Source organism: Copidosoma floridanum, unplaced genomic scaffold (genome assembly GCF_036245765.1).
Source record: "Copidosoma floridanum isolate Cflo_tuat_1 unplaced genomic scaffold, Cflo_Japanese_pri ptg000004l, whole genome shotgun sequence".
NCBI classification, from domain to species: Eukaryota; Metazoa; Arthropoda; class Insecta; order Hymenoptera; family Encyrtidae; genus Copidosoma; species Copidosoma floridanum.
The window spans coordinates 33,607,452-33,623,930 of NW_028321881.1; positions in this window are offsets into that span (position 1 = coordinate 33,607,452).

Sequence of the window (16,479 nt, forward strand, 5' to 3'; positions counted from 1 at the left end):
GCAATCAAGACAGCGTTGAGCATACTCACTCGCAGTTCCGAGGGAGGTGTGGTTTTAATGATAATCCTACTATGTCGAATGTACCGTTTAAGTTTTAGACACGTTTTGTCAATAGATGCTATTGGAGCCAGCAAACGAGGTAACGTCACGATCAATGAAGCACACTCCCTAATAAGCTCGAGTGAGAATTATCTAGTTAAAGATGTAACAGTTTCTATTGGTTCAAATGAAATTTCTCAAAATTCAAAGACTGATAAAGTAGTTATTCAAGAGAATGAAGAAAGTTTAGTTTTGCCTGAATATGATGATTTTGAAATTGAAGAAATTAATGAGCTTTTAAACGTGGCTGAAATTATGCAATCATTTGTACCAACCGATTGTACAGAAATGCCTGATTTTGAAGCCAAACAACTGTTTCAACAAAATTTAATTGCTTTTCTAAATGGTTATGTGTGCAAAGCATCGATGATGAAAAATAAGTGTTGTGACTGCAAAAGAATGATGTCGAAACCACTGACAAAAAACTTATGTAATACTGAAATATATTTAGAAAAAAGAGAGTATCCCCATTCAGATCCAAATTTACCAACAATTACTTATTTAACTAGACCCAGCGATTACTTTGTCAAAATTATTAGTTGTCAATTACATGCTTTTAGCGATCATCATGCAAGTGTTTGGCATCAAAGAAAACTGTTACTATCTTTGACTGAAATTGTTAAAAAATATACAAATGAAGTATTTCCTGAATGGTTTGATAAAAAACATAAATGTTACGAACACAGAGTTTTTGCTTTACAGAAATTGTTATTAGTTAAAATTTATAGAAAAACGAGCGATCATAATTATGGTAGACGAAATGAACAAAACAATACTTATGCTACTAAAAATAGGAAATTAAAAATTGTTCAAAATAGGTAAAAAATACCATATGTATCTGTAGCTTTTTACACACACACACACACACACACAAGCGCGCGCGCACACATGTGTATATACACATACACACACACAAACACAATTTTTTTAATATCATGAGAACTTTTCAAGACTGATAAGTAGTTAAGTACTAATTTTTTAATGGTGTTTGACGTGTAACAATAATTTTCCTTTGAAGGAAACATGTTTGTATAGCTAACAAAATAAATATTAAAATGGCTTTACTGCGTTCTACTTTGCTAAATTTGGATTATAGCTTTGTACTGTTAACTTTTCAATCCATCTCTAGTATTTGCATGATTATTTTGGAAATCTCCAGAAAAGTATGCAGTTATCTTCAAATCATTTAGATTCTGTTTTTTTATTTTATAAAAAGCTGGTGCGTACATTAGTTCACGTAAACAATAATTATAGCCTCATAATTTACAAAAAACTATTGATTTAATAGACAGAGGTGTGTAAAATTTTTAAAAAAATCTACCATTAGTGTTCAAGTACGTCTCAGAAACATCTACCCAACGTTTCATACTCAAGTATTAAGTACACAAGATTGTACAGATGATTTATCCAAAGTACGTTGGACCTCAGCGTGGCTTTCATCTGTTATTTTTAAATATTATTTCTGACTATTAAAATAGTTCGATGACCTTCAAGTATCAAGGCTTCGTTGTGTTCAAAATTCAATGAACTCTTGTATCATAAATTTAGAATCTAGCTTCCAGATACTTTTTAGTATTCATATATATATAAAAAAAAAATAAAACTATTTACTATGTGTCTTTCTTTATTATATTAATTTTATTACACTTTTTTTTACTATCTACGAAGGAAAAACATAGAGCCGTACTTTTTAGAAGTGATATGAAAGCTAGTTTTATTACAAATAGAACTATGCCTTAGGACTCTAAGGTTATCGAATTATGTTATTAATTAGTAGTGATCTTGACAAGGAACAACTGGAAGCCACTGTGTAGTGTAACGTACGGTGTCTTGGTATTTCATCTAAGAACTTATTATAAAATATTGTATTATGACATTTCGCATGAGCCTTCTTGAAAAGTAAATCAAAAACATTGTCAATCAGTCGTCAAGCATATTAATTTTAATTAATAATAATTTGGTATTCAAATTACAATTTTTTTTTATGGAAACAGAGTTTTGTATTCATTAAAAAACTAATTGTAACTTCCTAAATATCAAATTGTCATTGATTTAAACAATTGTGCTCGACGATTCATTCAAAACGTTTATAAAATACCCTTCAAGAAGGAGCATACAAAATTTCATACTAAAATATTCAGTAAAATGGTGCTAAAGGCCATGCACAGATAAAGTACGTTACACTACATTGTGAATTTAAGCTGTTACTTCTTAACATAGATACTAGCGAATAAAACAATCCGATGATATGAGTGTCCTGAAGCATTTTTCTGTTTGTAATTTAACAATCTTTCATAGTATTTCTTAGAAGTAGGGTTCCATGTTTTGACTTCGTAGATTGTTAAACAAGAGTACAAAAATTGATAGTGTACTAAAATCACACCTCTTTTGAAAATAACCACGTGGTTTTACCACGTAGTAAACCACATAGTTTTACCACGTGGTTTACCACGTAGTTTTTGTCTCAAAATGCCACATGGTTTTCAAAACCAGGTGGTTTTGTGATACCACGTGGTTTTTTCACCAAAAAGCTTAATAGTTTTCACAAATATTACCTTCTTCTTCCTAGTTCTATTGATAAATTTTTTTCTTGTCTTGTTATATACTATCGTAATAAATACTTTCACAAACAATTTTCTGAGCGATTTCTGTTCCTCTATTGAAAAAAATCACGTGGTTTCACCACGTAGAAAAACCATGTGGTAAGCCATAAACCATGTGCCACTCTATATGCAGAGCTCTTTTTGATGCATACGTCCAATAGTTGCATTGGCCCAGTATACACAGCAAGGTTGGGTATAAGAGGAAAAAAGGAAAGGATTTGAACACGTTTCGTCCAAGATCGTTGGCAGGACTCATCAGTGTGGCTGTGCCAACGATCTTAACCATAGACGCTGGTGTCGCAGTATGGAATTTTTGCGTATGATATGCATTCACATACCACGGGCGTATGTATGATGGAGCAGAAGCGCTGGACGAACAGTGCAGGATGTTGTGCAACATTATTATATGTCGCGAGTCTAACTCTGATCCAAGACTCAAATATTACTATATTCAATTAGTTAAAGCACCTTCCACTGTCATATAATATAGGAGTAGAGATAAGTGATCTGTTGGGGGTGAGGCGGGAAAATGACGTATACGAAAGTATTTAACATTTTCCATAATAAAACTCTATATGCAGAGCTCCTTTTGATGCATAGGACAAAACGTGTTCAAATCCTTTGCTTTTTTCCTCTTATACCCAACCTTGCTGTGTATACACTGAGAGAAACCTAGCGCGTGATTCGTCCTTAAGGTGGCGCGGTTAAGCTGCTGCTTGTTTGAAACGCACGGGACACCAGACTAGCGCGTCAGCTGCACCACTAGACTGGCTTGAGCGTTGAGCTGTTAGGCTAGCGCAAGTACTGCATCATACAGTGTACCATACGTTGAGCATGAGAATAAAATCGTATCTTTATTTATTCGTCGATCGAAATGCGATAAGTTTTAACGCATTATGACTCAGAAAGTTGCTTTGTTTCATTTTCCATTTTTAAAAACTTGTTCATTTTAATCAAAAATTTGAATTAAAATATTTTTTACAAATACTACCACTTTTATCATGAAAAAACAAATATTCCAGCATACGGTGACTGATAACAAAAATAAAATGTTTTCCTCATTATTGTAGCCAGTATACTGTTTAAACAAACTTCACTATATTTTAAATCCCCTGTCAACCCGGCAATTCATACTAAACGATTTATGAATATAGTTAATATAGGTGAAAGTTGTTAATTTTTTTAAATTACACTTATTTCCGTTATTTCATTTAATTAAAGGCAAGAGAAGAATATCACTTACATTATATTAATATAAATGTACTGTCTAATAAAAATAAGGTTATGTGATTTAAAAAAAGGTCATTTATCATGACACTACTTCATGAAGTCATCGGAATATGCTGTATATCTTTAAAAGAAGTGGTCCATCCTTCATTTAACGTACATCCGCAATAAATACTGAAGCACTATACGTTACATCCACACTGGACGCTCAGTCGGCCCAAGTGGTGCAGTTGATGCGCCACTGATATAGTCAAGGGCTGCTTGGTTAATTAGCGCAACGGCTGTACTTGTGGAGCAGCAGACGCACGAGTTCTTTCTCAGTGTACTGGGCTAATGCAACTAGGGGTAAGTGTACCTATCTCCGTGCTCTGCCCTATTACCGTGGATTTTAAAAAACTGATGATTACTTGCTTAAAATAAGAAATGTTTCATATAAAATAATTTTACAATTTTAATAATCTAAAATGACGTTAATGTAGATGCAATTCAAACAAAAATATTTGTGTATATTTTGAGTAAATAATTATTTTCCACGGTATTCGGTACAACGCGCTCATTAACTGATTGTGTACGTATTTCCGAAGTGAGCGTACGTAAACATAACCCTATACTTACAGAACGCACGACAGTTAACGCGTAATCAATTAGTAGGTAAGCACGTCGATCTAACGTAACCAAGATGAAGAAAACTAAAAAAGGGGAAGAAAGGCAAGAAATCGATCGAAATAAAGAAAAACAAAAAGTGTTACTCTTCAGAGACATTAAAATTAGCTTTGAAAAGTATCTATTCTGGAAAATCTATTGGTGAGTGCTCAAAAATGTATAAGATTCCTACTGAATGAATAAGCAAGTACAAAAAAAAGTAAAATTTTTTTAAAACAATAAATGAGTCATGTAGAAAATGTAGGTGAAATTCGCATTTTTTTTTTATATTCCGCAAATACAACTTTCTTCACCCACGGTAATACGGACACGGTGATTGGGACATCCGCGGTAATACGTACACGGTAATAGGTACACAACCACAGTAATACCAGCATACCGTTTTTATTCGTTTTAAAAATATTCTACTGCAGTTTTAGCTTCAAAATTTTTTTTTAAATATTCCGTAAGAGATTATGTATGATTTAAAAAAAAAATATTCCAAAAAATTTTAGTATACCATTTTTTATGGTGCATTTAAGTTGGAATTTTCCGTACGTGCCACGGAGATAGGTACACTTATCCCTATTGGACGTATGCATCAAAAGGAGCTCTACATATAGAGTTTTATCATGGAAAATGTTAAATACTTTCGTATATGTCATTTTCCCGCCTCACCCCCAACGGATCACATATCTCTACTCCTATATCATATGACAGTGGAGGGTGCTTTAACTAATTAAATGTACTAAATTATATTGTTTTTTTTTGGCAGTTTAAGTCAGTTATTCTTTTAATAAACTGGCTTTTTCTTCTGCTTTTGGAGATTTTGGTAAAAAGGCATTAGTTTCTTCCAAGTGTTTATTTGTTTTTCATTCTATTAATAACAAAGAAAAGCTCATATAAGTTTGTATATTAGAATTGACATAAGATCTTACTTAAGATTTTATATAAGTTCTTATGAATTATTTTTTCCTGGGCATACGTTAGTTGAAAAGTTTACTCTCTTACTTAAGACATTATTATTATTTATTAGTGTTTATTATTACTGTTAAAATAATAATTATCATGATCTCCAAGGTATAGTTGTTGTAAAATGTAATTGATAAGACATAATTATGTTTTATGTAATAAATAATACTTTTGATGTTTTTTGCCATCCAGAATTTTTTACTGTATACTATTCTTTCTATCCTTTATTATACATACGTATTAAAGTATAAATCATACGTTAATAGTATGTCTCAATAGTCGTGTAGACTCTTATGCCTTAGCATCTATTATAAAATTGCGAGAACAGGATCCATAAAATCAAGTTGTATAACTAAAGAAACCCTCCAGTGAATCATACAATGACGGATATTAAAAAATGTGAAGAGTTGGTACTCAAACATTTCGTGAACAATCGCTTGATATTTCTATTACGTAGATTAAAAAAACATATCCTTGCGCAATAACCGGAGTCTATGATAAGAAAGTATACGTGGCTTTCTAGTACGTTACTAAGTTATTTAGTCAATTCATGTACAGAAAAAATATAAAGGTCATTATCTAGACTAATAGCATTCCTTGATGCCTCTTGAGTGGAATCTTAAGTTAAAGATTCTATAGAAAAAAAACACGTGGATATACCACGTAGAAAAACCATGTGGTAAACCACGTAGTTTTATATCATAAACCACGTGGTTTTGTTTCAATTTAACACAGGGTTCTGAAAATCACGTGTTTTTACTAAACCTATGGGGTTTTTTAAAAACCATGTGGTATTTTTAGACAAAACCACGTGGTTTATGATATAAAACTACGTGGTTTACCACATGGTTTTTCTACGTGGTATATCCACGTGTTTTTTTTCTATAGAATCTTTAACTTAAGATTCCACTCAAGAGGCATCAAGGAATGCTATTAGTCTAGATAATGACCTTTATATTTTTTCTGTACATGAATTGACTAAATAACTTAGTAACGTACTAGAAAGCCACGTATACTTTCTTATCATAGACTCCGGTTATTGCGCAAGGATATGTTTTTTTAATCTACGTAATAGAAATATCAAGCGATTGTTCACGAAATGTTTGAGTACCAACTCTTCACATTTTTTAATATCCGTCATTGTATGATTCACTGGAGGGTTTCTTTAGTTATACAACTTGATTTTATGGATCCTGTTCTCGCAATTTTATAATAGATGCTAAGGCATAAGAGTCTACACGACTATTGAGACATACTATTAACGTATGATTTATACTTTAATACGTATGTATAATAAAGGATAGAAAGAATAGTATACAGTAAAAAATTCTGGATGGCAAAAAACATCAAAAGTATTATTTATTACATAAAACATAATTATGTCTTATCAATTACATTTTACAACAACTATACCTTGGAGATCATGATAATTATTATTTTAACAGTAATAATAAACACTAATAAATAATAATAATGTCTTAAGTAAGAGAGTAAACTTTTCAACTAACGTATGCCCAGGAAAAAATAATTCATAAGAACTTATATAAAATCTTAAGTAAGATCTTATGTCAATTCTTATATACAAACTTATATGAGCTTTTCTTTGTTATTAATAGAATGAAAAACAAATAAACACTTGGAAGAAACTAATGCCTTTTTACCAAAATCTCCAAAAGCAGAAGAAAAAGCCAGTTTATTAAAAGAATAACTGACTTAGACTGCCAAAAAAAACAATATAATTTAGTACATTTAATTAGTTAAAGCACCCTCCACTGTCATATGATATAGGAGTAGAGATATGTGATCCGTTGGGGGTGAGGCGGGAAAATGACATATACGAAAGTATTTAACATTTTCCATGATAAAACTCTATATGTAGAGCTCCTTTTGATGCATACGTCCAATAGGGATAAGTGTACCTATCTCCGTGGCACGTACGGAAAATTCCAACTTAAATGCACCATAAAAAATGGTATACTAAAATTTTTTGGAATATTTTTTTTTTAAATCTTACATAATCTCTTACGGAATATTTAAAAAAAAATTTTGAAGCTAAAACTGCAGTAGAATATTTTTAAAACGAATAAAAACGGTATGCTGGTATTACTGTGGTTGTGTACCTATTACCGTGTACGTATTACCGCGGATGTCCCAATCACCGTGTCCGTATTACCGTGGGTGAAGAAAGTTGTATTTGCGGAATATAAAAAAAAAATGCGAATTTCACCTACATTTTCTACATGACTCATTTATTGTTTTAAAAAAATTTTACTTTTTTTTGTACTTGCTTATTCATTCAGTAGGAATCTTATACATTTTTGAGCACTCACCAATAGATTTTCCAGAATAGATACTTTTCAAAGCTAATTTTAATGTCTCTGAAGAGTAACACTTTTTGTTTTTCTTTATTTCGATCGATTTCTTGCCTTTCTTCCCCTTTTTTAGTTTTCTTCATCTTGGTTACGTTAGATCGACGTGCTTACCTACTAATTGATTACGCGTTAACTGTCGTGCGTTCTGTAAGTATAGGGTTATGTTTACGTACGCTCACTTCGGAAATACGTACACAATCAGTTAATGAGCGCGTTGTACCGAATACCGTGGAAAATAATTATTTACTCAAAATATACACAAATATTTTTGTTTGAATTGCATCTACATTAACGTCATTTTAGATTATTAAAATTGTAAAATTATTTTATATGAAACATTTCTTATTTTAAGCAAGTAATCATCAGTTTTTTAAAATCCACGGTAATAGGGCAGAGCACGGAGATAGGTACACTTACCCCTAGTTGCATTAGCCCAGTACACTGAGAAAGAACTCGTGCGTCTGCTGCTCCACAAGTACAGCCGTTGCGCTAATTAACCAAGCAGCCCTTGACTATATCAGTGGCGCATCAACTGCACCACTTGGGCCGACTGAGCGTCCAGTGTGGATTGTCATTACGTACTGTACATAGTGCAGCTACCAAATGTGTCTATTGACCGTCAGCCAGTCCAACATACGGTACAGCACTTGGTATATGGTACAGCAACTCGTATATAAATACTTACTCTTTTTATAACTATTTCATGTAACGTATAGTGCTTCAGTATTTATTGCGGATGTACGTTAAATGAAGGATGGACCACTTCTTTTAAAGATATACAGCATATTCCGATGACTTCATGAAGTAGTGTCATGATAAATGACCTTTTTTTAAATCACATAACCTTATTTTTATTAGACAGTACATTTATATTAATATAATGTAAGTGATATTCTTCTCTTGCCTTTAATTAAATGAAATAACGGAAATAAGTGTAATTTAAAAAAATTAACAACTTTCACCTATATTAACTATATTCATAAATCGTTTAGTATGAATTGCCGGGTTGACAGGGGATTTAAAATATAGTGAAGTTTGTTTAAACAGTATACTGGCTACAATAATGAGGAAAACATTTTATTTTTGTTATCAGTCACCGTATGCTGGAATATTTGTTTTTTCATGATAAAAGTGGTAGTATTTGTAAAAAATATTTTAATTCAAATTTTTGATTAAAATGAACAAGTTTTTAAAAATGGAAAATGAAACAAAGCAACTTTCTGAGTCATAATGCGTTAAAACTTATCGCATTTCGATCGACGAATAAATAAAGATACGATTTTATTCTCATGCTCAACGTATGGTACACTGTATGATGCAGTACTTGCGCTAGCCTAACAGCTCAACGCTCAAGCCAGTCTAGTGGTGCAGCTGACGCGCTAGTCTGGTGTCCCGTGCGTTTCAAACAAGCAGCAGCTTAACCGCGCCACCTTAAGGACGAATCACGCGCTAGGTTTCTCTCAGTGTATACACAGCAAGGTTGGGTATAAGAGGAAAAAAGCAAAGGATTTGAACACGTTTTGTCCTATGCATCAAAAGGAGCTCTGCATATAGAGTTTTATTATGGAAAATGTTAAATACTTTCGTATACGTCATTTTCCCGCCTCACCCCCAACAGATCACTTATCTCTACTCCTATATTATATGACAGTGGAAGGTGCTTTAACTAATTGAATATAGTAATATTTGAGTCTTGGATCAGAGTTAGACTCGCGACATATAATAATGTTGCACAACATCCTGCACTGTTCGTCCAGCGCTTCTGCTCCATCATACATACGCCCGTGGTATGTGAATGCATATCATACGCAAAAATTCCATACTGCGACACCAGCGTCTATGGTTAAGATCGTTGGCACAGCCACACTGATGAGTCCTGCCAACGATCTTGGACGAAACGTGTTCAAATCCTTTCCTTTTTTCCTCTTATATCCAACCTTGCTGTGTATACTGGGCCAATGCAACTATTGGACGTATGCATCAAAAAGAGCTCTGCATATAGAGTTTTATCATGGAAAATGTTAAATACTTTCGTATAGTCATTTTCCCGCCTTACTCCCAATAGATCACTTATCTCTACTCTTGTGTAATATATAATTTAGTGATTGTAATAGTAACTGATTGCTACAATTTGTTCAATCATTTTTAATCTGTTCATATATGTATATTTATCTTTTACAGCTTGAAGAACAAGAAGTGTTTTGTATAAATGATCATAATTTTGGAGATTATTATATTCAATACTAATCATTTATCATAGATTAAAATAATATTGTCTTATATAATATAATGTAAACAAAATGTAGCTATTTGGCACGATTTCCGTACATTTCTTTGCTGTTTATGCTCGAAATTTATAGTATTATGATTATTTTTTAAAAAGTATTATTATATTTTTCTTGATGTGTACACCGTTAAAAATTTTTCGGCAAAACTTTATAAAATGTCATTAATTTGTATTATTGTATCATTAAACTTTTTATTTATTCTGTAGATTAAGTATACCTATATATCGTAAGAGTTTATAAAATTTAATAAAATTCTTAGTAAATTTAATAACTTTTTCAACAGCGTACCTTTAATTCGTATTGCAGTATAAGTATTTATATCAATAATATACGTTTCATTTGGTGCATCTTAATATTTTTGTTCTCCTGTAAGCACCACGCTTACAATACCTTTTCTAGATTATTTATTCATTTAATTATATACTTAAGGGACCGTAGGTTGACCTAATTACAGATCAAATAACAAAAGTTTGTTGCCAAGCGCAGCACGTACAACAGTGTCTACAATGAAGATGCATGCTTCAGTTAATTATAGATAAACTATGTATATATAATATGTATAGTATAAATAAAGATGTATATATAATAGTCTGTAACAATCATAACGTAAGTAAATGTTTAGAAGTGTATAAATAATTTATAGTTAAAAGCTCTAAGAAAATAATAAAATCAGTTGACTATCAATTATATAATGTAGCTTTAGTCCTATTTTTTGGTTTATTTTGCTTTCCCTTCAAGATACGACGTGATTATTTTTAAACTAAGTTTTGAAAAGTGTAAAAATTTTAAGCGATTCGTACATAAATGTTTCAAACATCTTTGAGTAAAATTTTTCATTGTTTTACTATTGCATCTTATGACTTCAGCGTCTTAGTACACACATCTCCGATAGTTAATAAGTAAGCATTAGCGTTGTTCGCATATGAGGCAAACTTTTTTTCAAAGTATAATATCCTACTTACAAAAATCACGTGAATTGTCACGTAAGAAATCACGTGATTTATACTGTGATTAATCACACAATGCATCACATGATATTTTCGAGCAAAATGTCACGCTACACATCATAAAAAAGTCACGTGATAAAACACGTTATTTTCGTTAAATTTACGTAATAAAAAATATTATATTATAATAAGGATTACAATTATCAAAATTATGATAATGATGAAGATAGAGATGATTACACTAGTGGTTATAGTTTTTATAAGGATTGTTATGATGATAATAAAAATTGGGTGATGTTTATGGTCGTGACGATTACAGTAACGAGTATGATGATTAAGATGACTTTAATAACAATTAAGATGGTAGTGATTACGATCAGGATAAATTATTTAAGCTATTGATATGATTATGATAATAATTAAGAAAACAAAAGCAATGACTGTCATATTAATAACGATAATAATTGTTGTGATAAAGATAATGTTAAATATGACGATAATTACGCCCAATAAAAAAAACCATATGGATTGATATGGATTTTTAGTATAGGGCGATGATTATCATGGCGATTAGAACAATAATACTATTGATAATTTCTATAATTATAATTACAATCATCGTAATCATAAACAATATCATAGTCATTGTGCGCCCGCGCGTGTACGTGTGTGCATTTCAGTCTTAATAAATATTGTAATAGACATAACATTTATTTCAATCATAAACACAATCATCATTATCGTTGTGATTCGTTCAATTGCATTCATCTCATTCTTTAGAATAACTATTATTACTATAAAAAAATCATAGTAATCAGTATCTTCATAATTTTATAATTATCATAATCGTTATTATCATTATCATACTCATTTCAATCATAAAAAGAATGAGCATGTTCATCATCATCATAACTTTTGTTACCACCGTCGTAACTGTAGAAATTATTATAATTATTATTATTATTACTATTGTTATTTTGTTATTATTATAAATATCATTATCATCACAATAATTAAAAAATCAGAATAATCATAATCATCATATAATTATTTTAATGATGATTATAGTCTTAATTACGTACATGTATCTTAATAATCCTGGTTTTGAACGGTAATAATTGTAATTACAAGTAAAATCGTACTTATCTTAGTCATGATAATCATTATTATAATTTTGATAATTGTAATACTTATTACAATATAATATTTTTCTTACGTTAATTTAAAGAAAATCACGTGATTTATCACGTGACTTTTTGCTCGAAAATATCATGCTATGCATCGTGTAATTGATCACAGTTTAAATCACGAGATTTTTTACGTGACAATTCACGTGATTTTCGTACCATATTAATTAATTATATAATTATCCTTAAAATAATGTAAGACGCTGTAATATATAATTCTTAAATATTATATATGAAATTTAATTAACTTAAACTAATTATAACTTAAACTGAAGTGTATGATTATTTTGTACTTTTACATTTGTTATGACACAAAAAACCTAAAAAAGACACTCTGGAATATAGGAACATCATTCTTTAACATGTATGAAACTAGATTTTTAAACTACACACAACATGTAATTCATAGTACATTATATTACAAGCGACAACTTCTCCGCTCCGGCGGTGAAGTTGCCCCCCGAGGCGAAGCCGAGGGGTAAACCGCCGGAACGCATTATCAAGTGACGTTCCGTGTAATGTATACTGTTTTTTCTGCAGCTTCGGCCGAAAATTTGTGGTTCATTAACAATCAGAAAATAATTAGCTTCAGTAGTGGTAGGTTATGTTTAGGGCAAAAGTAAAGAGCCTGTATCATCCAATAACATTTACGACCCAAGTGAAGCGAGGGTTGTTGGTTGGTGGATGTTAACAGGCCCGAAATGCGAAAAAGTCGGTCAAAACAATTTAATTTTATTAAAAATCCTTTAAATTTTATGAGGTACTAAATGATTTCGTATAAATATTATTTTTGCTTATCAACAGTATTCAATCATTTATACGCTAATATGATTATTTCTTCGACTCTCGGCATTGGTTGCTGCAAAAGTCAAGAGTTAGATTTCGATGAGATTTTTTAACAATCATCTTATGATTGTTTCTATATTCAGATTTAGGTTAGAAATTTACTACGTTACACATTACCGAAAGAGACAACATGTATTGCACGACAAATTTATGATCACACTCGAGTTCAACACGTGCTCCAAATTTTCTCACAGCTTGAAAAAAAATTAATAAACGCTGCGTAGGTAAAGACTTAATTCTAATGAACATTTGCACTGCTGCTCACTCTCTCTACCTCTCTCTCACGCAAAGAAAAGTAAGGAGCAGGGAGCTTTTCTCCCGACCCCTCTATGCGATATAAATGTCGCATCGATAGGGAAGGAATATCGGCTTTCGTCCCTATTTACAGCCACCGAAACTCGAACTTTCGGGGGAGGTAGTAAGAAAAATATTTATTGTGATTGATAAACTCAGTGCCGGATTGGTAAGCGGAGAGGCCCTAGCCAAATTTTTGGTGGGGGCCTATGTAAGGGGAGCAATTTTCAAACTATTTTATTACATACTACTATATTTTAAAAATTAACAAATATTTATTTAAATTGTTAAACAAAATTGATATACATTTTTTTACATAATGGCTATGGGGCTTTTGTGAAGCAAAATTGAAAAACTGGGAATTTTGTATTAAATATATTTTAATATTTACTTAAAGATTTACCATATTTACGTTTATTAAAAAAGTAATTTATATTTTTGTTTGAAAATTATGTTTTATTTATAATAATATCTTTCGTGATTTTCTTTCAGCAAATTTTTCTATAATATCATCATAACTTATTGCTTTTAATAAATCAGACTTAATACTCATAAGTGACAGGTTATTAAGTTGATCTTGATTAATGGATGATCGTAAACGACTCTTAAGCAGCTTGAGTTTTGAGAAAGATCTTTCTTCAGTGCAATTCGTTGTCATCAAAACAAGATATATTTTTAATAGAGTATACACATTAGGAAAAATGTCTATCAATTTTTTTTCAGCGATTAATTTGAACAATTTAAGTTCATAACTGATTTTGTTTTTACTATTTTCGTCGGAATCATTAATAAAATCTTTAGCAAATTCTTTGAATTGTACTAGTTCATTCGCTAAGTTACTATCTAAGTCATTTTCATAGAACTCTACTAATTCCATAGCATGCTCTTGGATTTTTTCAGTAGAAAGATTTTGAAGCCTTCTTAAGAAACCGAACTTGTTGTCAACATCTTTATAAGCATCAATTCTTTAATTTAATGATGCAAGTATTTGATCAATAACTGAAATGTAAGACTCAACTCTAAATTTTTCTGAACCACTTAACTGATTTTAATTCTTTGATTTAATGATGCAAGTATTTGATCAATAACAGGAATGTAAGACTCAACTCTAAATTGTTCTGAACCACTTAACTGAATGCCTTCAGATCTTCCGTAATCAAGAGGACTTTTTCTTACGTTTTGTTTGCGTACTCTTTTTTGTTTTGACTCATACTCATTATTTTGAGACATTTTTTTTCCCAATTCTTCGTAATTATCGAAATTGTCTCTTGAGGATTCTATAAAAGATTTCAGAGATTTTAAAAGAGCTATGGACGTGTTTAAATCTGTATCACAGCTTTGTAACTTGAGATTAGTCGCTTGAACTTGCTCCAGAATACCATTCCAAAAAAAGATATATATGCTAGTTTCTAATCTCGTAAGATATTTATACAATCCTTTCGCTTCAACGTTATCCTGTGAGAGTTCTTGTAAAATAGTCCTGTATGCATCAAAACCCTTAGAAAGCGATCGTACTGCTTCAGCTCGAGATTCCCATCTTGTCGTACTTACTCTTTTAGGAATTAGCACTCGATCTTTACCTTTTGAACTTTTTTTTAATTTTTCAGATAAAATATGATAGCGGTTGGAAGAGTCCGTAAAAAAAGTATAAATACTTTCCAAAATATTAAAAAATTTTGTTGCCTCTAAACAACACGTCATAGCAGCTGTACCGATTAAATTCAAAGAATGAGCAAAACAAGGTATCCACAAAGCTAATTGATTTTCACGATTTACCAACGTTTGTAAACCATTATACTATCCGCTCATAACAGATGCGTTGTCGTACGACTGTCCACGACAATTTTGTAAATCTAAATTATAAGAGTTTAAAAATGTCTTGATAGCATCGAACATATTTATAGCTTTGTGGCCCTTATTTTGCAAAAATATTAGGAACCTTTCCACTGGTTCGTCGTTTTCAATGTAACGAATAGTTAAACATAATTGGTCAGTATGACCTACGTCTGTTGTTGAATCAACTGAAATCGAAAAGTATTTCGATTTTTTTATACTAGTAACAATTTCTTTCATTAATTTTTCATTAATAATTTATATCAACTCGTTACAAATCGTCGAAGACAAATAATTTACTTTTCCTTTCCCGCAGTTGGCGAACTTTTGTAAATAAGCTGATAAAAAATCGTCATATTTAACTAGTAGTTCAATAATACCTAATAAGTTTCCGTTATTAGGCATACCTATAACTTCACTTTCTCCTTAAAAAGGAAGATTTCGCTTGGCTAAAAAAATAATTACGTCAATAACTCTTTTTAAAACTCGACGCCAATAATTTTTTTCATTTTCTATCTGTTTTTTTAAATCGTCACGTATCAAATCAAGAATAGAAGCTCTCATTGTAAATGCAGAAACTGCGTCTAAATGAGCTTGTGATTTTTCATGCTCATGTAGGCGATGGTGGGCATTTTTCCAATCACAATACCCTTCACGAGTAAACTGTGATTGCGTTAAATCAAAAAGTATGCAGTGGAAACAATATAATTTTCCGGTTACAGGAGAGAAACATAACCATGTCCTTTTAATTGAGTCTCCATTCTTAATATTTCTCTCAAACATTGACGAAATGCATTTTCTAGAACTATGTATGTCTTTTTGTATGAATGACTTACGATTCAATAAGTCTGAGTTGTTGTATTGAATTTCGGAGCTTTTTTTTTTTTATCCAATAATCAATCAATTGACTTATATTGTGTTCATGCCACTCAGAGATATCTTAATTAAACTTTGATAAATCGATTGTAGCGTCGCGGTCGGCTTTAACTATATTCTCATAATTTTGAAGCACTTTAAAGCTATTTGGTGTAACTTTCGATGGTTGTTGACGACTGTTTTTTTTTCTCTTATTTTCACTGAACTCATTGTTCTCACTATCAAACAGATTTGTTTCCTCTTGTTCTTTCTCTGTTCGATCGTTTTCTATCACTTCTAGTTGGATCTTAAAA